The sequence below is a fragment of the Rhinolophus ferrumequinum genome, chromosome 8 (assembly GCF_004115265.2).
Source record: "Rhinolophus ferrumequinum isolate MPI-CBG mRhiFer1 chromosome 8, mRhiFer1_v1.p, whole genome shotgun sequence".
Taxonomy (NCBI): domain Eukaryota; kingdom Metazoa; phylum Chordata; class Mammalia; order Chiroptera; family Rhinolophidae; genus Rhinolophus; species Rhinolophus ferrumequinum.
Window position 1 is genome coordinate 74604912 of NC_046291.1, and position 9545 is coordinate 74614456.

Below are 9545 nucleotides of genomic sequence, written 5' to 3' on the forward strand. Positions count from 1 at the left end.
GGGGGTGGGGTTAAGGGGGAAGGTGAGGGGATTAGAAAACAATCAGTAACCACAAGATTGCTGCGGGGACATGAAAGTCAATTTGGGGAATGTAATCAATAATGTAAAGATTTTGTAGGGTATCCGATGGACACTTGTCCCATTAGGGAGACCACCTCAGGGAAGATGTAGAAGCCTGATCACTGTACTGTACACCTGAAGCTGAAGCTGAACAATAATTAATGTCAACTACAATTACATATATATAATTATATATATATAATATATATATTATATATATATAATTATATATATATATATTTGTGGAGAATATACAAGAATACACAAAAAGTGGAGTACAGCATTAGGAATAGAGACGGTGGAAATGTAACGGCTGTGTGCGATGTCAGAGGGGTAGTAGATGGGGGGAGGGGTATCACTGTGTGAGGGACATAAATGATAAATGTCTAACTATTACATTATTTTGTACACCTGAAACTAATAAAAAATGTTAAACAAATAAGAATAAAATAAAAAATACAACTATAGGTAGAATTTTTTTTTTTAATAAGCTGAAGAAAGACTATGTGACTTTTATTCAAAACAAAGAAGTACAGGGCTTCTAAATAAAAGGGATCATCTGAAATAGTGTTTGAAATGACTGTCTGGTTTTGAGGGTTCCATTATTTATGTGAAAAATTAACAATTTTTTTATAAGTACTTGGAAATTACTGTTAGCATGTTAAAGCACCTTAAGGCAGACTTTTAAAGCTTTTCATGCACAACGCCAGGAACTCTACCTGGCTTTGAACCAACTGCAGAACAAAGCAGAGCCACCTCTTAAATATACACAATTGCCCTTTGCAGCAAACTTTAAGAGGGAACTCACTTTAAAAGGAGAAATTGTATCATTTTAAAAGACATTAATTTGTATAAAATAACTTCCTCTGCTATAAACTACCATTAACAACCACACTTTTAATTTGGTACTTCAATGACATTTTTGGAGTGAAAAATATCACTAAAGTAATACAGAATGCCAATCAAAAACTATGATTTTATTGTATTAAAGAGTACTGCATTGATTTGCTAAAGTTTTATAACTAAGTAAAAGTATTTCCTTCCTTGGATTTGTACTTTGTGACTTAGCATGCTGTATCGTGGGCTGGTTATGTTAACTGAAAGAATAAAGTCATTACCTGAATTTTGCAGCACTCTAAAAAAAAAATGCTAAACTACTAGAAAAGCCAAGTTTGAGCTCCTCTTTGCTGGTGGAGAGTCCTTGTCGCCCATTTTGTGGATGGAAAATCTTTCAACAGCTTAGAATACAGACATTTACTTCTATATGAAATGTACACAGCTACACCTCTAGGGCTGTTAGTATTCCAAAAACCAATGCCATTGTCCTTCAAAAATTTAAATGGTCCCTATGTGCCACAGCATTCAGGCCTGGATTTTAGAATTATAAATAGTTCATTTGCTATAAAAATTTTCCTTTACCTACCCTTACCAGCACAAGTAAATTTCTCATCTTAAATAATATCAAGCCTACATACCTGCTTCAAATACCATTCTCTTAGAAAGAGAGTGTTCTGACTAAACCTTATTCAACACTTCCATCACAAAGAGATCATAAAGTGGTCTTCTGTAAAACTGGCAGGTCATGTCCAACTGGATTTCAAGAATAGAGAAAACCCAAGAGACAATATTATATATTCTATGTTTTCCTATACATGAATACCTATGATAAAGTTTAATTTATAAATTAGGGACAGTAAGAGATTAACAACAATAACTAATAATAAAATAGAACAATTATAACAATATACTGTTGTAAAGCTTATATGAATGTGGTATCTCTATTTCTCAAAATATCTTTTTGGTGTTCTTTTGGTGATGATGTGAGATGCCTTCTTTTGGTGATGATGTGAGAAGATAAAATGTCTTCTGTATAAATCAAGAACTTTCACCTTTTTACATAAAGGAAGCACTTCATGGCTTTAGCATATCCAAATTGCCAGCATCACTACTCTTATGTTTGGGGCCCTTGTTAAGTAAAATAAGGGTTACTTGAACGCAAACATTGCCATACCATGACAGTGGATCTACTAATCAAGACAGCTACTAAATAACTAATAGGCAGGTCGCATATACAGCATGGATACCCTGGACAAAGGAATGATTCAAGGCCTGGGTAGGACAGAGCAGGAGGGCACACGCTTTCATCATGTTACTCAGAATGGCATACAATTTCAACTTATGAATTATTTATTTCTGGAATTTTTCATTTAATATTTTCAGACTATAGTTGAATGCAGGTAACCAAAGTTGCTAAAAGTGAAACTGTAGATAAGGGGGATAGCTGTATGTTGAAGAGACTAACCTTCTTCCATTAAATTATCTTGGCATGTACAAGTATGTCTATAAACAATTGTCTATAGATAACTATATGGGTATGTTTCTAGAGTTTCTATCCTGTTCCAGTGATCTAAATATCTGACTTTTCATTGAAACCGTACTTGTGAATTTCTGTAGAATTATAGTTAAATATTAAATTATAAAATGTGATCTATCCACTTTGTCTTATTCAAAATCACTTTTATTGTTCTAGGTCCTTTGCTTCTTCATATACATTTTAGAATCAACCTGTTAATCTCCACACAAAATCCTCCTGGGTTTTTGTTGGGATTGCAGTGAGTCACTAGATCATGTTGAGAATTGACATCTTAACATTATTGCAATATTAAGCCTTCCATTTATAAACATGGTTGAGCTCCCATTTATTCCAGTCTTCTTTGGTTTCTGTCAACTGTCTTATCATTTTCAACGTGCAAATAATACAAATTTCTTTTCAGGTTTATTCATAAATATTTTGTGTTTATCATTATTATAAATGGTACTACTTTTTTTAAAAAATCGATTTCTAACTTTTCCTTGCTAGTATATAGAAATTCAACAGCTTTTGTATCCTGAGACCTTTACGAAACTCACATATTAGTTCTTGTAGTTTGTTTGTATATTATTTGGTGCTTTCAGTGTGGACAATATGTCTTTAAATAAGAACAATTTTATTTATTTTTTTTAATCTGTATGCCTTTTATTTCTTATTGTTTTATCGCATTGGCTAGGAACTCCAGAATAATTTTGAACTGGAATGGTGACATAGGTATTCTTAACATGTTCCAGAATTTTAGGGTAAAGACTTCATCTTTCACCATTAAGTATCATACTGTCATTTTTTTAATAAATGCCCTTTAAGGGGCTGAGGATGTTTTCTTCTATTTCTAAATTCCTGAGAGCTTTATCATGAGTGGATGTTAAATTTAGTCAAATATGTTTTCTGTATCTGTTGAGATGATCATACAGTTTCTGTATTTCAGTTTGATATGGTAAATAACATTGAGTGAGTTTGAATGTTGAAATAAACTTGCTTTCCACTGGTTCACAATGTATTACCTTTTTTACATATGAATGGATTTAATTTTCAAGTTCTGTGCCTGTGTTCATAAAAGCTATGCTCTAGTTTTTTTCTTGTTATGTCTTTTTTAGTTATTAGTATCAGAATAATATGGGCCTCATAAAATGAGTTAGGAAGTTTTCCTCCTCTTCTACATCCTGGAAAACTTGAGGGAGGATTAATAGTATTTCTTCCTAACAGATTTATTAGGCTTTACTAATGAAACCATGAGGAATTGGAATTTTTGTATTTGGACAGTTTTTAACAATGAATTCAATTTCTTTAATAGATACAAACATATCAGGGCTATCTTTCTTACTGAGTAGACATTGATAGTTTATGTCTTTGAGGGAATTTGTGTATTTTTCTTAATTTATCAAATTTATTGGCATAAAGTGTTTCATAATATTCCCTGCTCTCCTCATAAGTTCTGAATTTTCTGTCTGTGATGTCCTTTCATTACTCATAGTGGCAATATGTGTCTTTTTTTAAATTTCTTGATCAGTTTGCCTAGAAGTTTATAAACTTTTTTTGCCTTTTTAGAAAACTAGCTTTTGGGTTTATTGGCTTTCTCTATTGTTTTTCTGTTTTTGTCTTCATTATTTCTATTCTTCTGCATAGGTTAGCTTGATTTGCTCTTCTTTTATTACTTCCTTCAGGTGAAGCTTACATTACTGTTTTAAAATTGATCTTGGTTTCTAATCAAGCATTATAATACTATAAATTTCCCTCTAATACCCGCTTTGGCTCTGTCTCATAAATTTTGATATATTCTGTGGTTTTTTTTCAATTTAATTTAAAATATTTTCTAATTTCCCTTTTGACTTCCTCTTTGACGCCTGAGTTATTTGGTAGAGAGTTGTTGATTTCCAAGTATTGAGGGATTTTCTATATATCATTCTCACGATTTATAGTTTAGTTCCACCATGGTCTGACAGCCTACTTTGTGTAATTTTAATTCTTTTAAATGAATTGAGGTTTGTTTTTAAGCCTGGAATGTGATCTATGCATGTACTTGTGAAAACAACATATTCTGTTGTTGTGGGGTGCAGTGTGTAAAAATGTCTACTAGGTCAAATTGATTGATAGTGTTGTTGATGTCTTCTATCTCCTTACTGATTTCCTATTTGCTTTTCTATCAGTTACTGAAGGAAGACTGTTGAGGTCTTTAAACGAATTGAGTTTTGGTCTATTTCTCCTTTCAAGCCTATCATTTTTTTGCTTCATATATTTCAAAGCTCTATTATTAGGTGAATGTATATTCAGAATTTTGATGTCTTCATGATTAATTGAACCCTTGATCAGTATGTAATGTCTATTTATAGCCCTGATTTTATGTCTCGCTTTGAAATATATATTTTCTGATATTAATATATCCACTCTCCTTCTATTTCTCCCCCAGGAGCAATACTTGTAACTGGAAGAGAAAATTTGCTGCTCCTTCCTGGCCAGGGTTTTCCTTTATAGGGAAGAGAGGTGCAGGAAAGAAGATTTGTGCCTGTCTGCACACAACAGCCAATCACTCCCTTCATACATAAACAAACCATTGAGCAGGACTCTCTCCAGTCTTCTTTCCTTTTTCCAATTTTCTCATGAGGACCCATGCAAAAATGCTTCTGAGTGAGTGTAAACTCCATTTGTGATCTGGGCCCCCTGTTTATTCCCAAATGAGATATTTCCAATGTGATATTTTTCTCTGATGTGTCATTTTGGCTAAAATGCAGTCTTCAGTCATTTAACCAAACACTAATTTAGCTGTTGATGTAAAGGACAATTGAAGCTATAAGTAAAATTCATAATCAGTTAACTTAAGGGAAAATGTTCTGGATAATCTGGATGGGCTGAGTTAATCCATTGGAAGGCTTTAAAAACCAAGCAGAGGCTTCCCTTTAAAAAAAAAAAAAGAAAGAAAGAAAGAAAGAAAGAAAGAAAGAAAGAAAGAAAGAAAGAAAGAAAGAAAGAAAGAAAGAAAGAAAGAAAGGAACTTTATTGTCACCAGTGGCAGGATTTCCTTCTTTTTATGACTGAATAACATTCTGTTGTATATTTATACATTTTCTTTATCCAGTCAGCCATCAATAGACACTTAGGTTGTTTCCATACCTTGGTTATTATGAATAATACAGCAATGAACATGGGAGTACAAATATCTCTTTGACATAGTAATTTTATTTACCTGGGATATTACCCAGAAGTGGGATTGCTGGATCATATGGTAGTTCCAGTTTTAAAGTTTTGAGGAATCTCTATACTGTTTTCCATAATGGTTGTACCAATTTATATTCCCACCAACCGTGTACCAAGGTCCCTTCCCTCCACATCCCTCAGCATTTGTTTACTCTTGTCTATTTGATAACAGACATCTTTTTAGGTGTGAGGATATAGCACATTGTGGTTTTGATTTGTATTTTCCCCCTGTCTACTGATGTTGAGCACCTTTTCACATAGCTGTTGGCCATTTATATCTTCTTTGGAAAAATTCAGTTCCTTTGCCCTGTCATTTGTAACAACATGAATGAACCTGGAGGACATTATGCTAAATGAAATAAGTCAAAACATGAAGACAAGCACTGTATGAGCTCACTTATATGTGGAATCTAAAAAAAAAAAAAAATCAAGCTCCCAAAAGCAGAGAGTAGAATGGTGTTGGCAGGGGTTGAGGGTGGGGTTGATGAGAAGATACTGGCCTAAAGATATTAGATATTAACTTTAAGTATAAGATGACCTAATGTACTGAGTGGTGACCATAGTTAATAACACTGTGTTGTATATTTGAAATTTTCTAACAAAATACATCTTAAGTGTTCTCTCCATACACACACATACACACACACACACACACACACACTGTGTGAGGTTATAGGTGTATAGTTATGAGTAGATTGATTGTGATCATTTCACAATGTAAAGGTATATGAAATCATAATGCTGTATGCTTTAAATATGTATAGTTTTTATTTGTCATTTATACCTCTATAAAGCTGGGAGAGGAAAGGAAGAAGAAATTCTACCTATGGACAGCAGCTTAGACCTGTGCCTGCGAGTTTCATGCTAACCATTATCTTCTCTTTCTGAAGTGCTGTGTTATGGATTTCAAACTTTCTTAGCCATCTCCCACAATCATCTGACTCAATTCCTTGTGATAGATAAAAGAGATAGATAGATGACAGATAGATAGATAGATAGATGATAGATGATAGATAGATAGATAGATAGATAGATAGATAGATAGATAGATAGATAGATAGATAGATAGAGAAGGAGAGAGAGAGAGAGAGAGAGAGAGAGAGAGAGAGAGAGAGAGAGAGAGAATATTTCCTACTTGTTCTGCTTCTTTGGTTGAGCCTTGAGTGATGCAGTCCCTGACTTCAATAATCATACATTCTAGTGTGAGGAGGCAGATAATGAACAAGTAAATATATCTAGAGGTGATAAATAATGTAAGAAAAGATGAAATAGTGCCATTTGCAACAGCATGGATGGATCTTGAGATTATCACGCCAAGCAAAATAAGTCAGACAGAAACTAAGTTAAGAACCATATGACTTCACTCATATGTGGGATATAAAATGGAAAACAACAAAGAAACAAGACAAACAAACCAAGAAACAAAAACTCATAGACACAGACAACAGTTGAGTGGTTACCAGAGGGGGAGGGGGAGGATCAAATCTATGGTGATGGAAGGAGAACTGCCTCTGGGTGGTGAACGCACAATGTGAGATATAAATCATGTAGTATAGAATTATACCCTTGAAACCTATAAAATTTTACTAACGAGTGTCACCCCAATAAACTTTTTTAAAAAGTTAAGTAAGGTAAAAACACAGAGGCTGCCAACTTAAACAGGGTGTCGGGCAAAATTCTGATGATATGATCTTTGGGTGGAAACCTGAATGAAGTGAGGAGACAATGCCTTATATGCATTTGAGAGAAAAACATTTCTAATCTAGAGAATAGTGAGTGCAAAGCTCATGAGATGATGCGACACTTAGTGTTTGGGGGGAAGAAAAGGATAAAAAGGCTGAACTGCAGGCAGTGAGGGGAGAAATGGAGGAATTAAGGTCAGTTTCCTGGGGCAGATCATGAAGGGCTGGAAGGTCATAGTAAGGCTTTGGGTCTTATTCTGAATGAGACATGAAACTCGACAGGGTTGTGAATAGGCACAGGCTGCCACGTAGAAAAGAGAACACGTGATTGAGGAATGGAAACTGGAAGGGCAATTGGGAAGCTATTACAATATCCCAGGAATGAGCGGATGGCAAGATGTGTGATAGAAATAGAGAGGGCAAGAAGTTCAAGTTCTCAGCATATTTTGAAGGCAGAAATGAGAGGTTTGCTGAGGGATTTGGATGAGGGTTGTGAGAAAAAGCAAAGGGACAAGAATGACACTAAACTTGTGGGCCTGAGCCTTACGCCCTTGAGAGGATTTCCCTAAGTCTGGATTACGTGACACCCCACACTCCTGCTCTTTAGACAGCAAAGTGATCACCACACCACCTTGTTATTGCCTGTTAACTTTCTGCAATCTATTCAAGATTGCCCGCCTCTTCAGGCTATGGACAATTTACATCTTGCTCATAACTACATCCCTTGGACCTGCTACAGTGCCCTGCAGACACTCAAAACCATGTATTGAATGAATGACTGTTTTTTTTAATGTTTGCAATTTATAATTAGGAAATTTACCTTCTATCAATTTAAACCTATTTATTATACTTGACAGTATAATATAAACTATTTTGTTTAATTTTATTTACATAAATTTGTTAACCATTTATCATTTCTTTATTTTCATTATCAATTTTTTCCCTTTCATCTATATCCACGGAGTCTTTAGTGTTTTTTTTTCATAAATTTGGATAAAATGTTTTTATATTACAGATATTATCTCATCTGTGATATCTACAAAAAAATTCTTTATTTATTGTTTGTATTTCAATTTTGATATTTTTTATATACAGAAGTCGCTTTTTATTTTCACTTGTATTTCAAATCTATTTATTGTTTCTCTTAGACTTTCTTTAAAAGTCCCTTTACATTTATAGAGCAAACACGAATAATTCATATCATTCTTCAACTTTTTATGGTTCAATTTTTTAAATTATCCCTTTTTTCTCCTGGGATTTATTTTGTATGTGATGGAAAAGATTTACTAAACTGATGTTTCTCTAAAAATGCAAAACAATTGAAAAGGACAGTGAGTTTTTAATCTGAGAAAACTCCTTACCAATCTGAAGGCCAACAGCTTATATTTGTGTGTTATTTTTTAAACGGTAACTAATGTCTTTATTGTCTCTGAAACAAAACCAACTATCCCGGCAGCAGGAAACACTCAAATATGGAAGAATAATAGTATTTGTTAACTTTAACAGATATATCAATACACATCAGATATATATTTGAGTTGGTTTACTGAGCTAACACTACTGAAAGATTTAGAGTTTGAGCACAAACAGTACTTTAGTTTTTCCAAATTACCTTTCCAGTTCCCAAGAACTCCCAAACTGATATAGCTAAAAGGAAGAACTTTACTTTGGTATAATCACGCTTTGAAACTAAGCAATTTCTAGGCATTCTTATGTGCTCAACAAAGGCTATCTTGATATAATTGTGCTCATTCGACCTAAATAAGACCATTCAATTCTTTAATAGCATAACACTAGTCTACTGACGTTCTTAGTTTAGCACAGCCACAAATAATTGAGCAAACATCCTTAGCTTTTTTCTGCCTGTCAGACTTAAACGCAAAAGACCAATGTCATAGTGGGGACTAAAAATATATGTCAAAACAAGAAAAATTTTCAAACTTTAAAAACTAATAATAAATTTGAGGGCAAAGTTGACTACTATACCAAATGTAGGACTTTACATAGGTCAGGGCCCTAAATCTCTAGGGTTACAGAAATCCCAAATACAGCATATTTTCTATTATTAGAATTCTCTATTTCTAATTCTGTTAAATTTATGCTGTAATAAAATATGGAGATTCATGAAGCTAGTTTATTAGCTTTCTAGTTTTCATGTGCCAGAATATTTCAAACTCTAGCTCCAGGTTTTGATTTTTAAAAAAATCAAATCCATAATCAACTTATCCTAATTTTTATCA